Here is a 27,139-nt window from a genome sequence, read left to right on the forward strand (position 1 = left end):
GCAACATGTAAATGTAATAACATACATTCGTTTAATCACAAGTATTAATAATAATAGTTATTAATAATTAACATTGGAAAATCCAGGGTCGTTACATTACCCACCTGTTAAAGAAAATTTCATCCCGAAATTTAAGCTGAGGTAGATGGAGGAGTCTGGAAAAGGTGAGGATACTTCCGCATCATTTGATCCTCTCGTTCCCAAGTAAACTCAGGTCCTCGTTTGGCATTCCATCGTACTCGGATGATCGGAATCTTGTTGCGTTTCAAAGTTTTTACCTCACGGTCCATAATTTCAACAGGCTCTTCCACAAAGTGGAGTTTATCATCAATCGTAAGTTCCTCCAGTGGTATGATAAGTTCGGGTGCAGCAAGACACTTTTTCAAGTTTGACACGTGGAAGGTAGGATGAACTGAGCTCAACTGTGCTGGTAGATCTAAACGGTAAGCAACGGGTCCAACACGTTCTATGATTTCAAAAGGACCAATGTATCGTGGGTTTAACTTTCCACGTTCTCCAAAACGGATCACACCTTTCCAAGGTGCAACCTTTAACATTACATGGTCGCCCACGGTGAATTCAAAGTCCTTACGTTTAAGATCGGCATAACTCTTTTGACGATCGCGGGCAGTCTTAAGTCTAGCTTGAATCTGAGCAATCTTCTCCGTGGTTTCATGGACTACCTCGGGTCCAGTGATTTGCTTTTCACCTACGTCAGCCCAACAAATAGGGGATCGGCACTTGCGGCCATACAACGCTTCAAAAGGTGTGGCATTAATACTCGAGTGATAACTGTTGTTGTAAGAAAATTCGGCGAGTGGCAAATGCCTTTCCCAGGACTTTCCGAAATCGATGACACATGCACGCAACATGTCTTCCAAGGTCTGAATCGTTCATTCACTTTGCCCGTCGGTCTGTGGGTGATAAGCGGTACTCATGTCGAGACGAGTTCCCATGGCTTCTTGCAAAGAACGCCAAAATCTAGAAGCAAAACGGGGATGGCGATCTAAGATGATCGAAAATGGTACACCATGACGAGATACAACCTCTTTGATGTATAATTGAGCAAGTCTCTCCATTGTATCCGTTTCCTTCATCGCTAGGAAGTGTGCAGATTTGGTAAGGCGGTCAACAATAACCCAAATAGTATCGTATCCGCCCACCGTCTTTGGTAGCTTAGTAATGAAATCCATTGTGATCCTTTCCCACTTCCATTGTGGGATTTCCGGTTGTTGAAGTAACCTAGAAGGTCTCTGATGCTCGGCTTTAACTTTTGAAAAAGTTAAACACTTACCAACATAAGTCGCAACGTCCTTCTTAAGATTCGGCCACCAATACTGTTCTTTAAGGTCATGGTACATTTTGCCCGCTCTAGGATGAATCGAATATCTCGATTTGTGTGCTTCATCAAGTATATGGTTCCGTAGATCTCCATAAAGAGGTACCCAAATTCTTCTGGCATAACATCAGAGTTCAGACTCCCTAACCTCGAATCGAGAAACAAGTATGTTCAAATGTTCATGAGATATATTCCCCTCCTTGAGAGCCTCATCTTGGGCTACTCTGATCTGGCTGTTGAGGTTCGAATGGATGGTGATGTTTAGAGCCCTAACACGAAGAGGTGTTGTCCTCTCCTTTCGGCTTAAAGCGTCAGCTACAACATTGACCTTGCCAGGATGATAACGAAGTTCACAATCGTAGTCGTTGAGCATCTCGATCCATCGACGCTGTCTCATATTTAGTTGATTCTGATCGAAGATGTGTTGGAGGCTTTTGTGGTCGGTGAAGATAGTACTCTTAGTTCCATACAAATAGTGTCTCCACAATTTGAGTGCAAAGACAACGACTCCAATTTCAAGATCATGCGTAGTGTAGTTCCGCTCATGAATCTTCAGTTGTCGGGAGGCATAAGCGATAACCTTTGATCGTTGCATCAGTACACAACCAAAACCATTTTTCGAAGCATCGCAATAAACGACGAAATCGTCACTGCCTTCAGGAAGCGATAGGATAGGTGTGGTGGTTAACTTCTTCTTCAAAGTTTGAAATGCTGATTCGTGTGCGGGTTCCCAAATGAACTTCTTGCCCTTGTGAGTCAGCGCGGTCAAAGGACGCGCAATCAGAGAGAGACCTTCGATAAACCTTCGGTAATAACCGGCGAGACCTAGGAATTGGCGAATATGAGTCGGAGTAGTAGGAGTCTCCCACTTGCTGATGGCTTCAATCTTCGCGGGATCAACTTTGATACCCTGGTCGCTCACAACATGACCCAGAAATTGAACTTCCTTCAACCAAAATTCACACTTGGAGAATTTGGCGTAAAGTTGCTCTTGCCTCAAGAGTTCAAGTACAAGTCGGAGGTGTTGCTCATGCTCTTCTTCGCTCTTAGAGTAGATGAGGATATCATCTATGAAGACGATAACAAACTTATCCAAGTACGGCTTGCAGACACGATTCATGAGATCCATGAACACGACAGGTGTGTTGGTTAATCCGAATGGCATCACGAAAAACTCATAATGACCATAACGGGTTCTGAATGCAGTTTTCATCATGTCACTTTCCTTTACCCTCAACTGGTGATAACCGGATCGTAAATCGATCTTTGAGTAGACACTCGATCCTTGTAGTTGGTCAAAAAGATCGTCAATGCGGGGAAGAGGATACCGATTCTTGATCGTCAATTTGTTGAGTTCACGGTAGTCGATATACATACAGAAGGATCTATCCTTCTTCTTCACAAACAGAACAGGTGCACCCCAAGGCGAGAAACTTGGTTGGATAAACCCTCGGTCAAGTAGTTCTTGTAGTTGGCTCTGTAATACTTGCATCTCGGAAGGTGCGAGTCTATAAGGTGCGCGAGCTACAGGTGCTGCTCCTGGCACTAAATCATTTTGAAACTCTACTGCTCTCGGCGGCGGTAATCCAGGCAATTCCTTTGGGAAGACATCGGAAAATTCGTTCACAATTCGAACGTCGTTCACATTCTTCACCTTGGTTTCTACTGTTTTCACATGCGCTAGGACAGCAAGACGTCCCTTCTTCATAATCTTTTGCGCTTTCACGCAACTAATGAGGTTCAACTTTGAGGTACATCTCTCTCTGTAAATAACCAGTGGCTCACCATCTCCTTGTGGTATACGAAGAGCTTTATCTCCACAGATAATATCGGCTCTTATCTTGCTCAACCAATCCATACCGACGATCACGTCAAAACTTCCCAATTTGATAGGTATCAAATCAATTTCGAAATCTGCACCAGCTATGTTGATAATAGCTCCACGACTAATATGGTCAACCTTTTCAAGTTTTCCATTGGCGACCTCGACAAGCATACTCTCTTTTTACGGGATTAATGACTAATTAATCTTATCGCAAAAATGTCTACATACATAATTTCTATCCGCACCAGTATCAAACAAGACATAAGCTGAAAGATTGTTGATAGTGAATATACCTGTCACCAAGTCGGGATTTTCGCATGCGTCCCTTGCATTAACATTGAAAGCTCTAGCGCGCGGTGGCCCGCCATCTTTTCGCTTATTTGGACACGCATTTCTAAAATGGCCCGTCTGCCCGCATTCTTAACACTTCTTCGGCCCGTTGGTGTTCGGCTTCCCATTCAAAGTGGTGACCTTGCAGTCTTTTCCAACATGCCCAGACCGTTGGCACTTCTCGCAGACAATATTGCAATACTCAGTGTGGTGTTTATAGCACCGCTTGCATTGTGGTAAGGTTCCTTTGTAGTTCGGGTTCGTGTTGGTGTTCTGATTGGGGTTTCCACCGTTGTTGTTTCTCCTGAAATCCTCATGTCATTTTGCCGGGTTCTGTTCATAGTTTCTTCCCCTGTTGTTGTTGTTGTTGTTGTTGTTGTTGTTGTTGTTGTTGTTGTTGTTGTTGTTGTTGTTGTTGTTGTTGTGGTTATCCCATTTGCACTTCTCACTAGTACCCGCTTCAGTCTTAGTTTTCTCCGGTTCATCGATGGTTATTTGATTCATTAAAGTATGCGCCATGCGCATCGCTTCTGGGACATTTGGTGGTTTGGACGAGGTGACGTTTCCCTTAATGCTCTTAGGGAGTCCCCAGAAGTATCTCTCCATTCGCTTGAATTCTGGGGTGACCATTGTCGGACACATCAGGGCTAGTTCCAAAAATCTCCTGTAGTAACCATCAAGGTCGTTCCCAAAGGCCTTTAACTGCATGAATTCCATTTCCATCTTTTGGATTTCGGTTCTCAGACAATACTCCTCAATCATGGCACACTTAAATTCTTCCCATGGCGTAGCATACGCCTTATCAATGCGTTGTGCCTGTGCCATTGTGTTCCACCACGTGAGCGCGCCGTCAGATAGCGTGCAAGAAGCAAATTTGGTTTTGCTGTCCTCCGAATAGTTGCTAACTCGGAATACTGATTCAAGTTTCTCGAACCATCTGGTGAGACCAACCGGTCCCTCAGTTCCACTGAAGTTGTGTGGTTTACAGCTCTGGAATTCCTTGTACGTACACCCATTTTGAATGGGTTGAATAACCGGTGGTGGTGGCGGTGGCGGTGGCGGTGGAGCTTGGGGTTGCATTTCCGCAATGGCTGCGGCTACACGTTCTTGGATCATCTCTTCAATTTGAGCAGCAGTAGGTGTGGATCGACCGTTAGCCATGGTGTTCTAAACAAAAATTTTGACTCAAGTCAAAATCCAGCATTCAAATAGTAATAATACAGTATATAGTAACCAACATGGAATCAAAACATCACATGTTATTAAATAAAGCATCTAGGTACAAATACCACAGAATCATCGTACAGTAATGTAAATAGAACATCGTGCAAGAATCAAATAACGCAAAGTTCCATTAATAATAATAAGTTGCATACATCTGAATAAGTTCGTACAATACATAAGTGAAACATAAAACTACAACTAGATTACATAATGAAATCTAAATACAAAAGCCCTACGGTGAAGGTGGGTGTAGGATGTCCATAACATGAGACATCTGTTCCTCAAGCTCAGCTACCCGAGCTCGGAGGATCTCCACCTCCCTTGTCAATTCCTCGACTGTGGGAGATGGTGGGGCAGGCGGTGCTGGCGGTGCTAGCGGTACTGGCGGTGCGGGTGGTGCAGGTGGATCAGACATTACATAACGGGGTGCAGATGTTCCAGCTCCAGAAATAGTCAGTACGTAACGGGGTGCCTTACGCACTTGTGGGTCGGCAGGGTACGGCACAAGCCGCTTACAAGCAGTAACCCTACGACGCCGACCAAATACGTCAGTGAAAGCACGACCTCCATTCACCCCTGGAATGACGGTGCCATCAAAACGGTACCACTTCTTCGGCGGGGTGGAGGGTGCCTGTATAGGTATATCAGCAGGGTCCTCATCATCACTGGAGTCGTCTGAGGAGGTGTCGTCGGATGAAGCATCAGTGGATGACGGGTTGTCCGAATCATGTGGTGGCTGTACGGGTGGCTGAACTGGCCATCCTTGAGCGACCATCATCTGTTGGTAACGAGTGGGTCCGATCGGAATGAAACGTCCATCAGGGGCGCGTCGGCACCAATGGCGATGCCGGTTGCGGAACGGACCTTCCCCGAACTCTGCGGGAATCACAATCTCACCGGAGCGGGGCTGTGATCCTGAGGGTCCGAGGGCAGATGGAGCTGGAATTTCCAAAGGGTCCTGGTGATGTTATGCGAGGTGTATATAAAATAGCTTTATATTTTAGCAGGAAATACTATTAAATACGATACAATTTTACACAAGATATTTATTTATTTAGAGAATGGATATACCTAAACCTTGCTACAACACTATAGGCAGTGTACCTAATCGTAAAGTAGTATAGTTTTTAGTAAGTCCGGTTCATTCCACAGGGAGCGGGCTTATTGCACACTATATTTTTAAACAACTATATTTGTACAAAATATATATAATAACATATAAAAGGGGGTTTACCGTTTAATGACCGGTTTGTCGATTTATATTTTAAGCGAAGCGTATAGTAAATGACGATATTTAAATAACAATATAGAATAAATAACAATAATTAAAATGACAATAAATAAAAGTACGAGGAAAAATGAAATAAAATATATTATGCTTATTTAAACTCCCGTAACCATGATGTTTGACGTTTTGATTTTAATCTATTGTCCTGGGTTAATTGTCCTTTGTCCTGGATGTATTTGAAACCTATCTGGTTTTTGTCCATAATAGTTCATCGGTCATAATTATAAACTGCTCGGCAAATTTAACCTTATACCCGAAGTCAAATATTCCAACTAACTGGGGATTCGAACTGTAACAAGGTCTTAATACTTTGCTTAATGAATACACAGGTTATCGACTGTGTGTAAACAAAGGTTTTAATACTTTGTTAACAATTACACCAATTACCCTTGAATGTAATCCACCCATGTTTTAATGAGTCCATTGACTATTAATCCATCCCCGTGTCCGGTCAAATGAACAATAATTCGTACTTATAAATATCCCGCCCATCGTGTCCGATTAAGCGTATGTGGTTATATATAGATACGTCAAATCATAACCTTTATATTAAATTAACGAGGTATCATTAATTTAATATAAAGCCCATTAATAGCCCATAGTCTAATTTCCACAAGTGTCGTTCTTTTGTCCAAACCCCAATTATGGTACAAAACCCAATTACCCCGTCTTTAATATTTAGCTCAACATCATGATTACTTCGGCTCAAATAAGCATAATAATAACTTAAGTACGAGACATTAATTTAAAAAGGAGAACATAGCTTACATTGATAATTTATCGCGTAGTAGTACACGGACAGAATTTCGATTTGAAAAACCCGTAAAATACCCTTTACATAACCCGAACTAATCTAATATAAAACTACCCTATACTATATATATTATATATATATATATATATTTATTTATTTATTTATTATAGAGTATTATTATTATTATTATATTTTTTAAACTTGGCAGAATTCGTGACCTTTTATAGGCATTCTGAAATTTCTGTGCTCCGCGAGTCGCGGCACTTTGTGCCTGAGAACTTCGCGAGTCGCGGGGAAATGGGATACAGCTCACACCCTTTTGGATCTTCTTTACCGACATTTTATATATATAAATATAAAATATATAAATATAAAATATAAATAATTAATATAATTATTTATATATTATATTATATTTGTGTGCATAGTAGACTTGTAATTTTTAGTCCGTTGCGTCGGGCGTTGATAGTTGACTCATGTCCCGGTTCCGGATTTTCGAACGTCCTTGCGTACAATTTCATATCTTGTACTTTGTGTTTTGTAACTTGTACTCTTGTCATTTTTAGACGTTTCTTATCAATAAATTAAACCACTTGGATTGTATCTTGTACAGTTGAGCTTTTTGGACATTTGCGTCTTCAATTTGTCATTTTCGCCTTTTGTCTTCGCACTTATTTAATATAAACGATTACAACTTAAAATAGGACAATTACAACTAAATAATTTACATATTGGGAGGATATTGCTACTAAATAGATGTTCATTTGGAGCACTATCACCTGGGCTCCGCTAGAAGTAACCACTGGGGCAGGCGCCTGGCTGCTAGTCCCGGAAGATGAAGCGTCGGGGTCACTCGTGGGTAGTGGGATCGGTGTGTCGGCAGCAGCAGCAGGTGGGGTGGCTGACGAGTCCGAACTGCCCAAAACGATAACAGGTGGAGTATCCGACATCTGAACAAGGAAAAATAAATTTTTCCATGTCAGTAAGTCATAAAGCAAGCACGTATTAGGCCAACAGTTTAAATCATGTATAACAATAATTAGCATGGCAATACGACAAGTATCATGCAATCGAAAGCATATAATAGCATGCAGTAGTGAAATCATGTAATAGCATACGTCATATAGCAGTAAAAGTAAGCAGCATCATGCAGTAAGTTCAGCGAAAACAAGTAAACTAGCAAGTTGTAGATTAGTCCTATTAGAGAATCCTACTCGGGTCGGTCTTAGACTCACTAATGCAACCTAATTCCCTACAACCAATGCTCTGATACCAAATGTGATGCCCCGTACAAAACCATCCTGTACGAATCATCAACAATAGGATCATTACAAGGTTAAGTACTACATGCTGTTTCAAAAGAAGTTGCATTCACGATAAAAAGATGACATCATAACCGACATCAATTGTTTTACACCAACAGTATGCTTCTACGAATAGCAAGCATGAATAAATGTATGTGACCCTAAGGTCATTACAAAACATAGTTTCAAATGTATTAAAGTTTGAATGCAAGATAAACAGTTCATGCGGTAATAACACTAGAGCAGCGGGTGTCTACGGCAAGACTAGCACGACAGCGGAAGCAAATAACCTTAAGCACCTGAGAAAAACATGCTTAAAAACGTCAACACAAAGGGTGGTGAGCTATAGTTTAAGTATAACAGTATGTAAGGTAGGCCACGAGATTTCAGTACTACAAAGAGCGTTTCAAAACAGTATGATAAAGTATATGTTAACCGCGGGCACATTGTAACTAACTTAACGTTTATACCCCCTGAAAGTACACTTGACAAGTGCGTATGTTTACGAAGTATTAAACACTCATTAAATACTAGCGCGACTAGCCTGAGTGGGGATGTCAAACCCTATGGATCCATATCTAAGATTCGCGTTCACCGGTTCAAAAACCAATGACTAAACGTTACCGAGCTAAAGGGAATGTTTATGCCGTTGTATAACCCACACATATATAAGTTTAAGTACTCGTGCCTAGTATGTAAAACGTAAAATGCGCATGTATTCTCAGTTCCCAAAATAGTTAAAGTAAAAAGGGATGCTATAACTCACAATGATAAAGTAGCGGTAAAGTATGACTCGGGAAATAAGCAAGTGTGTAGGTCCGGGAAGTCCTCAACCTAAGTCAAATAGTACTAAGTCAGTAAATCATCCGAATAGGTTTAAAATTATGTAAATAAGGTCTTAAGGGTCATCATCATTCATCATCAAACAAAAGGTGTAAAGTAAGTTTCGTTCATGAAAAGAGTTTAAAACAAGGGCTGAATTCGTTCAGTCACCACGGCCTCAATACCTACTGAAATAAGGTAATACCAGTGGCCATGGCTCCGTCTATGAGTCCTTTAAGTGTGATAAAAATCCCAGAAGCAAACTCGTCTTCGTTTGACCGTGGCGACGGTCTAAGTGCGAGTAGGTCAGAATTTTCAGCACAACGTTAAAAGGACATAGGGACGATCGGAGGGCCATAAATCCTAAACCATAACTCGGATTAAGATGAGTCCTATATGAAAAGTTATCTACTCGAACAGAGATATCTGAAAATCATAATTACTGTAGCCATTGTCGTACAGGTTAGATACAGAAACAGTAAAACATTAGGGTCAGTAGGTTCCGGTGGTTCTTGGTGCTCGTTGCTTATCATGGTTCTCATCCTTGATGCATATAGTTTCAAGTGTACAACTCGTTGATGTGTTTGCATCATTTTCACCAAGGTTTGACCGTCATAACCCAAGTGTAACTCTAAGACGTGAAGCACAACTCACTTAAGTGTTGTAAGTGTTTTGATGAACCAAAGTTACATCAAAGTCTTAGATCTAACACATACATGAACTTTAAAACTAATAATAAGTTACAAACTTGAAAGTGAACTTATGAAATCAAGATCTTAAGTTGTAGAACATAGTTCTTAGTTAGATCTTGAAGATCTAAGACTCAAAAGTCTAGATCTAACATAAGTGTACAAAGTTATAGTTAAAGAAAGCTTACTTACATGTTCTTGAACTTTCAAAGTTAACTTTTAGTTCAAGATTAATGAGATCAAAGTTAACTAGTAACACTTGACCAATAACAACCAATAATCATGAAATTAGAGTGCATAGTATGAAGTAATAAACTAAGTAAACAAGTTAATAAGTTCATGGGTTGCATACTTTAAAGATTCAAGCCTAAGTTTGATCTTTAAGAAAGTAAACTTTAAAGTTTACTAACATGAATTACAAGTATGATTTACAACACATGAACCTTAAATCTTTTTAAAACAATAAAGGTAGAACATAACTAGTAAGTTAGTTCTTGAGTGTTCTTGTAAATACAAGATAAAAGAAGAATCAAACTAGAAAGTTTGCTTCTTAGTAATTAGTATGTAACAACAATAAGTAAGTAACAACAACAAGGAACTAGTAAACAAAACAACTACAAGTAAGTAACAATAACAATAAACAAAAGAATGATGATGAGAGTGTTGTTTGGTTCGGTTTTTAAGCCAAGAAAAGAGGAAGAAGTGTTCATGATACTTACAATATTTGAGAGAGAAAAGAGAGAAAAAGTTGAGAGAATTTCAAGTATTTTTGTGTGTGTGTAAATGAAAGAGTAATGCTAGTAAGTGAGTAATGAAAAAAAAGTTTGAACTCCCCTTGTATAACCCCTAAACCGACGGTTTGGATGAGGGAAGGGAGGAAGAGGATTACACACAAGTCTCATGCAAGCAAAGGTATTAAAAGTTGGTTATTTGGTGTATTGTTATGGGATTAAGTTTCAACTAGATTCAGAGTGTAACTTAATCCATCTAGTTAAATTTTAAGTAATACTTACATGTAGTGTTGGGCTAAAGAGTCCATGAAAGAAGTAGGGTGGGCTTTATAAGCCCATGTTTGATCATAAAGACCAAGTATGTATTAATTAACAAAATAATCCAAGTAAAAGTCCATTAACACTAATAAAGGCCCAAGTAATTAACTAATAACTTTAGTTAATTAAAATGATTAATAAATCTTAATCATGAATGTAAATAATACTTGAAAATATTATTCGTGTAAGTTTCGTGTGTCACAAAGACGTTTCGGGCAATTAAAGTCAAGTACGGGCAATCATGGCAACATGTAAACGTAATAACATAGATTCGTTTAATCACAAGTATTAATAATAATATTTATTAATAATTAACGTTGGAAAATCCAGGGTCGTTACAATGATGATAATGATAAACCGTATGATTATGATTATAATTATGTTATGATTATGATTATGCCATGATTAAGATTAAGATATGATTATGACTATGATCATGATTATGATAAAATGATAAAGTTATGGTAATGAAAATGATGATTATGAGGAGTAGTTATGATATGACGATGGGCTAAAGTAATTAAGGATCGAACTGAAACAGAAAAACATTGACAGAATAGATGGTTGGGCGTGTGGTTGGGGAACTGAGAGGTCCTGAGTTCGAGTCTGGGCATAAGCAATTATTTTTAGAACTTTTTCTTGAGAGGTAGTTTATTTATTACTTAGTATTATTGTTATAATTATAATTATTATTATTAATATTATTATTAATATTATTATTATTATTATTATTATTATTATTATTATCACTAAGGTTACTAAAATAATTATTTTCAATATTAACATATAACTATTATTATTATTATTATTATTAAATGATCGTATTAGTATTATTATTAACATTTATTATCATTATCTTAGTATTATCATTAATTTAACAAGTAAATGTTATTTATATAAAAATATACTTAATAAATATAATATAACTATATTAATAATTTTTATTTAAAATATATAGAATGAAAATATTTTAAAGAAACATAAGAGTTATAAAATCATATTACTAATAAATATATATATATATATATATATATAAATTATTCGATTACAATTATATGTGTTGATATATATATATATATATATATATATATATATATATATATATATATATATATATATATATATATATATATATATATATATATATATATATATATATATATATAACTGATATAGGTTCGTGAATCCGAGATCAACCCTACACTTGTTAAATGCCGTCACATGTATTTTTACTACAAAATACAGTATGTGAGTTCATTTGATTCCCTTTTACTCTTTACATTTTTGGGACTGAGAATACATGCGCTACTTTTACAACTGCGTTATTAAATGCTTTTGAAATACAATTTTAACTGCGAATACATGAAATGCTTTTATAAATGTTTGATGAGATAGACACAAGCAAAACATTCCTTGAATGAATTATGTGGACGTGATAATTGCCACCATTGAATTATGTGGACGTGATAATTGCCACAATTGATATGAATATTTTTCCCCTGGTTATTATTGCTTGGTAACCTAAGAATTAGAGAACATCACTAATTTAGAATTAGTGCACGCATAATTGACGCGAATCCTAAAGGTAGCTACCGGGTTTAACACCCCCACCCAGAATGTTCACTAGACGGAAGGGCTAGTGGGCGTGGTGTTTTGTACTTCGAAGTTTATATGATTATTATACAGACGAGATGTTCTATTTTGGGGATATTATTATGCGCATTATATGTTAAGGTCGGTTACCAAGCCAAGCTATGAAAGCAATGAAAGAAAGGAAAATTGAATGTTATGTATCGAGAGAATGATTTTATACGCCGGTTATGTGTATGTTATTTTTGTGCACAAGATATGTGAACGGTTACTAAGATTTATGAAAGATGATTTCGTACACGAGTAAGGTGTACTGTATTTAAAAGATATCGCATGTACATTACAGGTGGGTATAGGATTCGGGCCCATTTGTACCATGCAACATTTAAATCTTGTGGTCTATTAAAATGATGAATTTTATTGTTTTATGATAAACCTATGAACTCACCAACCTTTTGGTTTACACTTGAAAGCACGTTTATTCTCAAGTATGAAAGAAATTCTTTCGCTGTGCATTTGCTCATTTTAGAGATATTACTTGGAGTCATTCATGACATATTTCAAAAGACGTTGCATTCAAGTCATTGAGTTCATCAAGATTATTATCAAGTCATTCATAGTTGGATATATTAGAAAATGGTATGAATGCCATCAACTTTTGATGTAATGAAAGTTTGTCTTTTAAAAACGAATGCAATGTTTGTAAAATGTATCATATAGAGGTCAAGTACCTCGCGATGTAACCAAATGTAATGTATTCGTCCGAATGGATTAGGACGGGTCGTTAGAGTTGGTATCAGAGCGGTGGTCTTAGCGAACCAGGTCTTGCATTAGTGTGTCTAACTGATAGTTGTTTAGATGCATTACTGGGTCTGGACTTCGACCGTGTCTGCATGTCAAAAGTTTTGCTTATCATTTAGTGTCAAAAATTACTTTCTTATCATCTTAAAGTCTAGACATGACTTACTGCAGTTAGTGTATCGATAGTGTATAGACAAAATTCATATCTTAGCGTAGCTGTTACTATAGACTTTACCCAACAGCTTCCGTAGATTCATCCGTAACTTATGGGATTTTAGTATTATATATGCATATGTAAATTATGTATTACAGGGTACTAATCTACATCCCATAATCTATTTCTTATCGAAAATCTTTCATCTGATTGTACGAGATGAATCCTGTGATGACCCGGGAATTTCTGACCAAATTTAAACTTAATCTTTATATGATTTCGGTACGATAAGCAAAGTATGTAATGTTGAGTCTAGGAAATTTTAAAACGATGTTCATGTGTTCAATTGACCTTCGACTGTGCCCGGCGATTCACGAACAATTGTGCGAAAATAAATGTGTATATATATAAATATAATTATAAGTGCATATATTAATTAAAATTAATATAATACAAATAAAGCATTTAAATCGAATTGAAAAATTTAAAGTAATATATAAGTTACTACTAAAATGAAAATATTATGTAATCAGTAAATACGAAATAACTAATAATGTATAATATTAAGTAAGTTAAATATAGTTACTACTCTCAGTACTATTATTAAAATAAATATACTAATATTAATGTCAATATTAATAATAGTATAGTGTAAATATGAAATAAGATATGTATAAGATATTAGATTATTACTATTATTATTAATATTATCATTATCATTGAAATTATCATTATTGATAATATTAATATCACTATATGTTATTATATCTATTTTTATAAGAATTTCTATTATTATTATTATTATCATTATTATTAGTATTTCTATTTCTATAATAAATAATAAATGATATTAATATAAATTCTATTAACTAGAATCATTTTTATTATCATTTTTATTATCATTTTAATTATTATTATTTATTATTATATTAGTATTTTTATTATATTATTAATTATTAGTTATTAATATTAAATTAATCATATAATATAAATTAGATATAAAAACCCGTGATATCTATCTATTAACTGTATATTTTTTTCTTTTTTTCTTCTCTGGCTTACTGTTATGCTCGTGGGTGTATGTCGAGCTTTACCATCACACATCAAATAATCAGATATAGAGGAGAAGATAAGCCATTCGATTTCTATCACAAGTATCAATTATATTTAGTAATTAAATTGATTTTTTTTTACTTGAAACACCCTGTACGTGTTCTTTTTTTTTTTCAAAAGATCGAATTCAAACGATTTTTAAAAATCTAAAATTGCAGCTATGTTACAAATTTCCTAACCAAACTTTCTGCAAAGTTTCATTATCCAATTCCTTATTTTGATCGAGAATTTTTGAGTCAAAGTTTTGATATCAAAAAGTCAAACGATTTTCTACGAACAAATTCGAGTAATAGGTTACGATTCTGATGCAATTGATGATTCTCGTGTATTCCATTGTCGATTTGAAAGATAGTTTAGGAAGATTTCTAAGCCTAAAAACGTTGCAATGTCGAAATCAAATTTTTTTTTCTATGTGTTACCGTCCTGCTCAGCAGCTTTATTTTTTTTTAATTTTTTTTTTGCTTTTAAAACAATGATATCATAATTAGTTAAAACTTGTTTCGTTTACGTATTTAAATCTAAACTTTTAAGTTGTTGATTGTATTTAATCTATAAGTATTGATCGAGTTCCAATTTGATGAGGAAGAAGAAACAGTTAAAGCAAGGTTATAAAAATTAATCTCGGGTATAAATCAGAAACGAGAGACAGAAGAGATGGTTGGGCGTTTGATCTGTTACAATGAGGTCACGGGTTCAATCCCCTGCCACGGCACAATTATTTTTTTTAATTAACAACATATTTGTTGGGCTGAGAAATTTGATTTGTAAATTGGGCCGTATGAGAAATCTGAATTGTAAATTGGGCCGTAAACTTTGTTGGGCCGAGAGCTACATCCTTTATTACCCAACAACAGAAATTTAGTTAAAATATTATAAGGTGATTATTAAAACCGAAACGAACGAGTAGCTCAGTGATTAGAGTGTTTCTGGTTAAGCGGGAGGTCATGGGTTCAAGTTCGGTTGTTGCCATTCTTTTTGGAAAACATTTAAGGTAGCCTCTTTATTATTAGTATTATCATTTTTATTATTATTATTATGGTTATGGTTATTATTGTTATGTTTATTATTAATAAATGTTATTACTACAAGTATGATGATTATTATTGTTATTGTTATTATTATGACTATGATGATTATTAGTAGTATTATTATGAAAATAACAAAATTTATTGTTATTTTCATTAATATTAGTATAGTATCATTTTATAAGTATTATTATTATTATTATTATTATTATTATTATTATTATTATAATAATAATAATTATTATTATTATTATTATTATTATTATTATTATTATTATTATTATTATTATTATTATTATTATTATTATTATTCTTATTAGTAATATTATTTTATTATCATATTTATGTATAATATCATTTTTATTAAAGTTCTAATAATTATTAAAACTACCATTTTATTAAAATTATCATTTTTCATTATTATTATTATATTATAACAAATAAAGATTTTACACATAAAATATATTTATATTACCTATAATTATAAATTAAACATATTAACATATTTTTGTATATATATTTATAATAAATATATATAGTATATAATTTAAAATATAATATATAGACACAATGTAATACAAATTCTATATAAACTACAACACTAAATACATAAATATTATATAATTAATATATGTAATTATTTGATTATCATTATATGTGTTAATATATATATATATATATATATATATATATATATATATATATATATATATATATATATATATATATATATATATATATATATATATATATATATAATGATATAGGTTCGTGAATCTGAGGCCAACCCTGCATTGTTCAATATGGTCATATGTATTTTTACTACAAAATACAGTATGGTGAGTTTCATTTGCTCCCTTTTTAAATGCTTTTGCAATATATATATTTTTGGGACTGAGAATACATGCGCTATTTTTATAAATGCTTTACGAAATAGACACAAGTGATTGAAACTACATTCTATGGTTGGATTATTAAACCGAATATGCCCCTTTTTATTAAGTCTGGTAATCTAAGAATTAGGGAACAGACACCCTAATTGACGCGAACTCTAAAGATAGATCTATCGGGCCCAACAAGCCCCATCCAAAGTACCGGATGCTTTAGTACTTTGAAATTTATATCATGTCCGAAGGAGGATCCCGGAATGATGGGGATATTCTTATATACATATTGTGAATGTCGGTTGCCAGGTGTGCAATCCATATGAATGATATTTTTGTCTCTATGTATGGGACATATGTTTATGGGAAATGGAATTATGAAATCTTGTGGTCTATTAAAAATTATGAAATGATTATTTATGATAACTTAATGAACTCACCAACCTTTTGGTTGACACTTGAAAGCATGTTTATTCTCAGGTATGAAAGAAGTCTTCCGCTGTGCAATTACTCATTTTAAAGATATTACTTGGAGTCATTCATGACATATTTCAAAAGACGTTGCATTCGAGTCGTTGAGTTCATCAAGATTAATATTAAGTCAATTATAATTATATATATTATGAAATAGTAGGCATACCGTCAACTTTCGATGTAATGAAATATTGTCTTTTCAAAAACGAATGCAATGTTTGTAAAATGTATCATATAGAGGTCAAATATCTCGCGATGTAATCAACTATTGTGAATCGTTTATAATCCATACGGATTTCATCCGGATGGATTAGGATGGGTCCTTTCAGTTGGTATCAGAGCGGTGGTCTTAGTGAACCATGTCTGCATTAGTGTGTCTAACTGATAAGTTGTTAGGATGCATTAGTGAGTCTGGACTTCGACCGTGTCTGCATGTCAAAAGTTTTGCTTATCATTTCGTGTTGGAAATCATCTGCTTATCATCCTTAGGAAATTATCTGCTTATCATTCTTAGAGAATCGCTTGCTTATCATCCTTAAAGTCTAGACACGTCCTACTGTCTCTATTGCATAGACAGTGTATAGATAAATTCATATCTTAGTGTATCTGTTATTGGTACCTTTGCCTGACAGATTCCGTAGATTCCTTCGTAACTTATGGGATTTTAGTATTATATATGCATATGTGAACTATGTATTGCAGGGTACTAATCTACATCCTATAATCTATTTCTTATCGAAAATCCTTCATCTGATCGTACTAGATGAATCCCTCAACCAGTTCGAATTCCTCAGATTTCCGACAGCTATTTTGATATGGAGTTTCACCTAAGCTCCGAAAGCAGTGTCACCAGAATGAATCATTCAATTCATCTGATGGGTTCATAGTCTACTTAACCGATGGAGACGAGAAGCAGGCGATCCTTTCCACCAACCGAATTCACCTCTTAGTGAAGAACCTGAAGCACTTACCGGAGAATCTATTCGAAACACCATATTCACCCTCATTGCCCGGATATCCCACAACGATTATATTCTATCCATAATTTTAGATCTTATTCATCCGTTCGTTCCAACCGACAATCATCCTGGAGTAATAAGTCAACGAACTTCGCGCTTGAATAATCAATTCGGAGAATATGGTGCAAAATGTACCAGCTTCAGCAACATCACCGGCACCAACAGTACCAACAATAACAGCACCGGTACCATCAACAATCCATGCTTCAATATCATCATCTGTACTTTGAGTATGATCTTCCTTTTACGTATCATTCTACCTTATTTATCTTCGTTCGTCATGGCGAATATGTAATCTCTAAAGTTTTAGAGATTATTTATTCTAGTTCCAATCGAAAAGCAAATGAGTTTAATATCATATTAACTCATTAAATCCATGTATACATCTGAAGAAAATATATATGTATATATGTTTTCATAAAGATTGTAATTAAAAATTCTCTTGTACAAACTATTAATGGTGAAAATATTTTAACGGGTAGGTAATACCCGAGGAATATTTAAATTTCACATTAATAAGTTACATTGTACGTTCTTCAAATCTGTTTCAGCAGTCATATACTATCCTAACTTACATCCACCGATGTACGTATCCGTTCACCAAAGAATAACTATTTTCATTCAAATTCAATTTCCTATTAGGATTTTGACATATCAGAATTCAACAAGTGGCATAATGAAGAAAAATGGACACAATAAAAATTGATTAGAAACAGACTAATTAACAATATGAAATTTTGTTAAGGATCCACGCTAACAAAATCCTAGCTAACTATTCCTAGATAACTGTTAATTCCGTATTACATTTTATTTATCGCAATTTAATTATCGCAATTTAATTATCGCAATTTTATTTATTGTTATTTAATTTCTGTTATTTACTTTACGCACTTTATTTATCGTTATTTAATTTCTGCTATTTATTTTACGCACTTTAAATACCGGGACACGTATACAAGGTTTTGACATATCATATCGACGCATCAATATATATTATTTGGAATCACCATAGACACTCTATATGCAGTAATGATCGAGTTCTCTATACGGGGTTGAGGTTGATTCTATAATAATATATATACTTTGAGTTGTGATCGAGTCTGAGACATATACGGGTCACGACACGTATTAATTAATTCGAATATTATATTAAACTATATATGAATTATTAGACTGTCGACTGCGGACTATCGACTGTGGACTAATAACATTGGACAATTAAAATGAATTAAAATATTGATTATAACATATGAAACTAAACAATTCTTCAAGTTTGTCACTTGATTTCATTCTAAACTTCATTAGTATCTTGACTATTACAATCTGCGTTCAAACCTTTCATAATTCTTGAAAACACCTCAATCGATAGGATGAATCAACCGCACTTCATCTACGGAAGAAAAGATTTATGCATATAGTTATGCACCTGAGAAACTCTCGGCAACTGAGTAAAAGTTTAACACGTAGCCGCGTCAGATCCTTTGACATTTATTAGCAAAAATAATTTTGCGATCCCTTTTCAAAGTAGCCAATTTTGTCACAGCTCCAGCAATTCAACTTCGACTTTTCATTCGAAGTAACCTTACTATAATCCTGATATATATACGATTACCCTTTTGATATCGGAGAATTCTTTTATATTCCACCATATTACCAGCAGACGTACCAGCAACCTCGTTGTTTCTTGGCTTAAATCTCTCTGACAAATTATTATATTTATTCATTGAAACCCTATCATATACTCATCCGCATCTGGTAACGAGAACTGCCATACCAATTACTGGGAATCAGCAATCAGTACTTTGAAACTCACAGCATATTTAATTCAACAGTTATATGTATGACATTTATCTCTTAGAATTATGACCTTCCATTCTGAAATTTTGAAAAGGCACCCAATTTACGAATCGATACTCTGAATGTTGAAAGAGCTGAATGAAGCAGCAGGAACTGAAGGCAACCGTAAACGACCTTAGTCGTCGGAAGTTTGATGATAAAGAATAATATGTTGGAAAAGCTCAGAAATGCTGAAACTGGAAAACGGATAAGAGTTAACCATGAAGGGGACCAAGGACAAATACAAAGACCATACCATATATTCAAAGAATCCAGGTAATTCTGAATTCGATGAAATCTTTAGAGAATATCTTGCTCCGAAGTCATGTTAAAATCTTGCGGAAAAATCTTTCTCCATCAACCATCGAACTTAGAAATTCCAAAATATCATCATCAATATTTTCGATATTTCTGGGGATATTTTCATAAATATTCTCGTCCGAAATTATATACCTCTTCGTGCTTCCTGTGTATCATTATATTTGAAACATTCAATAGAAAATTTAGTACCGAAAAGCAGATTATGTGAAACTATAAAGAAAGTCGTGGACAAATCACAAAGAATAAGTTTAACTTCAAAGAATCCAAATGATTCAATGTCTGCTAAAGTCTTTAGTGAATATCTTGCTCCTTACTCTTGCAGACAATAGTTTCTATCATCCTCTGATCTTAGATATTCCGAGATATTATCGTATCTTTCATTATAAATATCCTCCATATTTCTGGAGATATTTTTATAGCTATTTTTATCTGAAATCATTAATCTCTTCATGCTATCAGTATTACATCATATAGAAACTGTTCGTTTCTATATTCTGTAAATTTTCGAGCTTAAAATATGAATGTTATTGAAGTAATGTTGGGAACTGATGCATGAGTTAGTATAATATAATGACACTTGATCAACGTGATTATATTACAGTAAGTCATGCTGAGTTTCTAATGAAACGTGATGATTCACAGACTAAAACGTCATCATGCGTCATGTTACATAACTCTTTCCTTCTACATAACCTCCGAACATATCAAGAAGAATATATTCTTGATAGTTCTATCTTTTGTAATTTTGATAAATTTGAAAATCAAATCGTGCTATCACGTTCCACCATGCTTAGAACATTATAATCATTTGAAACTCTATATCTACGAATTCTGGATCATTGTTCGCTTGACTTGGAGTCGGGAAGAAAAAACAAGAACATGGAGCTCCGAAAAATAAAGGAAAATATAAAGCCGATCACAAACACAGGAATTACAAACCGTGTATATCAATGTTTATCGCAACATAAAGACACGGGAGAATTAAAAACATTATAACCCAGAGGGCGAAGTAGAAGAAAACAGATTCCTCCGATGGTAATTGGAAAAGGAGAATGATTGTTGCGATAGTGAGGATAAGGACAAGGATCAGAATTGGATTAAACATTTTCATAATCTTTTGAATTTGTGGATTGTATAGAAATGGTAAGAATAAGGGAACGGAAGAGCTTAATTTATAAGGGAAATATCAGACAGAGTAATCGAGGCGGATCACCGTATTTAATTTTAGAGATCTTAATTTCCTTATTCGCCGAAGAATCAAATCTTTTAGATTTCGAAGATTTCCTTTAAATCTCTTGAATTCCAGAATTCAAACGTGACCACGTCAAAGGTTAGGACGCACCTTATTTTTCTAAATTCAACCCTGACTCTGTCGAAAGTTAAGATGAATCTTTACTTTTACTATTTCAATCTTTTGTGATAGCTTCATTCGTACGCTTCGAATAACCGAATAGTTTTATCCAAATTATTCAATGATGATAAAACTCTATTTATCAACTTATATTCGTCATGAAAACCTTTTTATTGTTAGCCATGACCACCTCACTCAAATTTTGGGACGAAATTTCTTTAACGGGTAGGTACTGTGATGACCCGAGAATTTCTGACCAAATTTAAACTTAATCTTTATATGATTTCGGTACGATAAGCAAAGTATGTAATGTTGAGTCTAGGAAAATTTTAAAATGATGTTCATGTGTTCAATTGACCTTCGACTGTGCCCGGCGATTCACGAACAATTGTGCGAAAATAAATGTGTATATATATAAATATAATTATAAGTGCATATATTAATTAAAATTAATATAATACAAATAAAGCATTTAAATCGAATTGAAAAATTTAAAGTAATATATAAGTTACTACTAAAACGAAAATATTATGTAATCAGTAAATATGAAATAACTAATAATGTATAATATTAAGTAAGTTAAAATATAGTTAGTACTCTCAGTACTATTATTAAAATAAATATATTAATATTAATATCAATATTAATAATAGTATAGTGTAAATATGAAATAAGATATGTATAAGATATTAGATTATTACTATTATTATTAATATTATCATTATCATTGAAATTATCATTATTGATAATATTAATATCACTATATGTTATTATATCTATTTTTATAAGAATTTCTATTATTATTATTATTATTATTATTATTATTATTATTATTATTATTATTATTATTATTATTATTATTATTATTATTATTATTATTATTATTATTATTATCATTATCATTATTATTAGTATTTCTATTTCTATAATAAATAATAAATGATATTAATATAAATTCTATTAACTAGAATCATTATTATTATCATTTTTATTATCATTTTAATTATTATTATTTATTATTATATTAGTATTTTTATTATATTATTAATTATTAGTTATTAATATTAAATTAATCATATAATATAAATTAGTTATAAAAACCTGTGATATCTATCTATTATCTGTATATTTTTTTCTTTTTTTTTTCTCTAGCTTACTGTTATGCTCGTGGGTGTATGTCGAGCTTTACCATCACACATCAAATAATCAGATATAGAAGAGAAGATAAGCCATTTGATTTCTATCACAAGTATCAATTATATTTAGTAATTAAATTGTTTTTTTTACTTGAAACACCCTGTACGTGTTCTTCTTTTTTTTTTTCAAAAGATCGAATTCAAACGATTTTTAAAAATCTAAAATTGCAGTTATGTTATAAATCTCCTAACCAAACTTTCTGCAAAGTTTCATTATCCAATTCCTTATTTTGATCGAGAATTTTTGAGTCAAAGTTTTGATATCAAAATGTCAAACGATTTTCTATGAACAAATTCGAGTAATAGGTTACGATTCTGATGCAATTGATTTTTTTTTTTTTTTTTTTGCTTTCAAAACAATGATATCATAATTAGGTAAAACTTGTTTCGTTTACGTATTTAAATCTAAACTTTTAAGTTGTTGATTGTATTTAATCTATAAGTATTGATCGAGTTCCAATTTGATGAGGAAGAAGAAACAGTTAAAGCAAGGTTATAAAAATTAATCTTGTGACAACCCGAAAATTTCCAACCAAATTTAAACTTTAATCTTTATATGTTTCCGACACAATAAGCAATATTTGTTAAGTTAAATTTCAAGAATTTTAAACTATGTTCATACATTCATTCAACCTCGACCAAGTTCCAATGATTCACGAACCATTAAACGAATATGATTATATATGTATATGTGTATATATATTATAACTTGAAACGTAAACAAAATATTAGATTAAATACTTTATATGATTGTATCTGTTTCAAAATGTTTATCAATGGAATTAGAAGATAAGATCAAATGATTGAATTATTAGATATATTGAATTATGATTACAAGTCTCTGTTGAAAGGCCCACGTTGATTTGAGAAATCTTTCCATTTTAACAATATTCGGAAAATGGTAAAGTGATTTATAAATAAGAACAAATTGTCAATCATTGAGAACTAGACAAAGGATAGTGGAAGATTGAATCTCATAAAGACTCGATTGATCTATTTAGTTTCAAACGTTCAAAAACGTTTTCAGTTTAAAAAGAAATGTATTATTAAAACGTATATAACTTTTATAAATATATAGAACCACTTTTGACAACTCATTACTTAACTAGTATGATAAAGATAACGATATTTATATTTTATTTTATTAAATATATATAACGATTTAAATTAATATTATATATATTTATACGCGTATTATACGTACATAGTTTTATACTTTTACTATACTTAAACTTTACCTTTACTTTATTTTTACTTTACTTTAACTTTTAATAATTCACTTTAATAATTCATACTTTAATAATTCATACTTTAATAATTCGCTTTAATAATTCATACTTTAATAATTCACTTTAATAATTCATACTTTAATAATTCACTTTAATAATTCATACTTTAATAATTCACTTTAATAATTTAAAAATCTATTATAAATAGAATTCAATAGGTTTCATTATTTCATAGAAACTTGAAAATATTTTTCTCTAAACTCTCTCAATCGATTTACATATATATATTTACTCCGTATTATTTCAAGATATTATTAGTATACATAAAATATTACGACGGAGTGCTGTCCGAGTGATTTCGAAATTATTTTTCGAGTGGGATAGGATCAAGGAAATTATGGGTTATAGCTATAGAGGTGATTGAGTATGGTTCATGGGTATGCTCGTGAGGTCAATATAGTGTTTATCATTTCCGTTGCGTCTACGTACCTTTCCTGCAATATTGAATCTCAATATTGATACATGAGTACTCATAATTTAACTTTTACATACTAATAGTGTATCCCTGACTAGTGCTCGAGTATTTAGGATTATGCATGCTTGTACTTTTGATATTGCCCTTAGACAGGTTATGTTGAATCTTGATTTAGTTACACTTGCGGTTGAGATAAGGTATAAGATATGCATGTCCTTGGAAAGCTAGCGAAAAATTAAGAACTTTTCCTTTAGATATCGAATGGTTTCGATGAACGGATTAGAAGTTATAATCAATTGAATTTTCGATATTTTTATTAAAAATGATTATTATTATCGTCGTTTTTTATCGTCGTTCTAGTTTTATCTTATTATTATCATTATTATTATCTTTATCAATAAAAGGGATTTATCATTAAAAATTGTTATTTTTTTTATTACTATCGTTATTATCGTTAAAGTTATAATTAGTATTATTATTATTATCCAATTATTATTATTATTATTATTATTATTATTATTATTATTGGTATTATTATTGGTATTATTATTATTATTATCATTATTAATATATATATATCATTATTTAAAAATGGTTATTATTATTGTTATTATTATTATTACTATATTATCATTAAGATAATTATTAGTATTATCGTTAATAATGTTATAGTAACTATCATTATTAATATTAGTGTAATTAAAACAAATATTTGTAACACCTAATTATTTTGATTACTATTATTATCATTATTATGAACACGATATAAAAGACGATTAAAAGATATTAAACGAAACGATTAGGAAATAATGGGTAAGAGTATCATGATGAAATTAAAATATTATAAGATATTGATTTAGATAAAATTATCGTTCTTATTATTTTTATCATTACTGTTATTATTAAAAGTATCGTTAGTATTAAAACTATCATTTTAACAAAAATTATCATTTTAATAGAAATGTCATTGTTACTATAAAATATCATTATTATTATTATTATTTTAAATAGAATTATTATTTTAAAGATAATATTAAAAATTATCGTAAATATTAAAGTTATCATAATTAGAATTATCGTTTTATCATAATGTCATCTTAGTAATTATAAATATTGATATTTTTATAATAATAATTATTATTACAAAATAATACAACTTTTACTTACTATCATTATAGATATTATTTTATCAAATAAATATGTGATACAAACATATTTTACTACGTGTAATAACTTACTTTAATAATACCTATCATATTATCTTTATAATATTAAATGAACCCTATAAAATTTTATTACTTAATATATATAAAAGTATATTTTATTATATAAATTTAATATAAAATTTTATTTATTAATAAATAAATTATATTATTTACTCTAATAAATCTTTTAAAAATATTTAAAAATGTAAAACGACGATATTTAAACTATATATTAATCATGTATAGATTTTGGGAAATTATTTTGAGTCAAATTTACTTTTGTTGACTTTTGCATATTAGTCTCGAGCATTAGGATTGTGGTACACTATGACTTGACCTAATTTGTTAGACAAATATTGACCAACACATAAATATATATAATTAATTTAGGTTCGTGAATCCGAGGCCAACCTTGCACTTGTTCAATGACGTTATATGTATGTTTACTACGAAATACAGTATGGTGAGTTTCATTACTCCCTTTTTAAATGCTTTTGCAATATATATTTTTGGGACTGAGAATGCATGCGCTTTTATAAATGTTTTATGAAATAGACACAAGTAATTGAAACTACATTCTATGGTTGAATTATCGAAATTGAATATGCCCCTTTTTATTAAAGTCTGGTAATCTAAGAATTAGGGAACAGACACCCTAATTGACGCGAATCCTAAAGATTGATCTATTGGGCCTAACAAACCCCATCCAAAGTACCGGATGCTTTAGTACTTCGAAATTTATATGATGTCCGAAGGAGGATCCCGGAATGATAGGGGATATTCTTATATGTATCTAGTTAATGTCGGTTACCAGGTGTTCACCATATGAATGATTATTTTTGTCTCTATGCATGGGACGTATATTTATGAGAACTGGAAATGAAATTCTTGTGGTCTATTAAAATGATGAAAATAAATGATTATGATAAACTAATGAACTCACCAACCTTTTGGTTGACACTTTAAAGCATGTTTATTCTCAGGTGTTAAAGAAATCTTCCGCTGTGCATTTGCTCATTTTAAAGATATTACTTGGAGTCTTTCATAGCATATTTCGAAGAACATTGCATTCGAGTCATTGAGTTCATCAAAGATTATTATTAAATCAATTTATAGTTGGATAGTGGATATTATGAAATGGTATGCATGCCTGTCAATTTTCGATGTAAAGAAATATTGTCTTTTAAAAACGAATGCAATGTTTGTAAAATGTATCATATAGAGGTCAAATACCTCGCAATGTAATCAACTATTGTGAATCGTTTATAATGTATATAAACGGGTCCTTTCAGTTGGTATCAGAGCGGTGGTCTTAGCGAACCAGGTCTGCATTAGTGTGTCTAACTGATAAGTCGATAGGATGCATTAGTGAGTCTGGACTTCGACCGTGTCTGCATGTCAAAAGTTTTGCTTATCATTTTGTGTCGAAAATTAACTACTTATCATCCTCAGGAAATTACATGCTTATCATTTTTAGTCTAAGACACGTCTTGCTGTATTGATTGCATGAATAGTGTATAGACAAAAAAATTCATATCTTAGCATATCTGCTAAATCATAGCTTATCGTATCTGTTACTTTAAACTTTGCCTGACATATCCCGCAAAGTCCTCCGTAATCTACGAAATCTTTTGATCTATATATATATATATATATATATATATATATATATATATATATATATATATATATATATATATATATATATATATATATATATATATTATGTAATTAGAATACCATCCGTTAGCCAAAATCATTTCATATCGAAAAAAAATACTTTATCCAATCAAAAGAAATGAAATTCGTCATCAGTTCAAGTCACTCAGATTTCGAAATGGA

The sequence above is a fragment of the Rutidosis leptorrhynchoides genome, chromosome 8 (genome assembly GCF_046630445.1).
Source record: "Rutidosis leptorrhynchoides isolate AG116_Rl617_1_P2 chromosome 8, CSIRO_AGI_Rlap_v1, whole genome shotgun sequence".
NCBI lineage: Eukaryota > Viridiplantae > Streptophyta > Magnoliopsida > Asterales > Asteraceae > Rutidosis > Rutidosis leptorrhynchoides.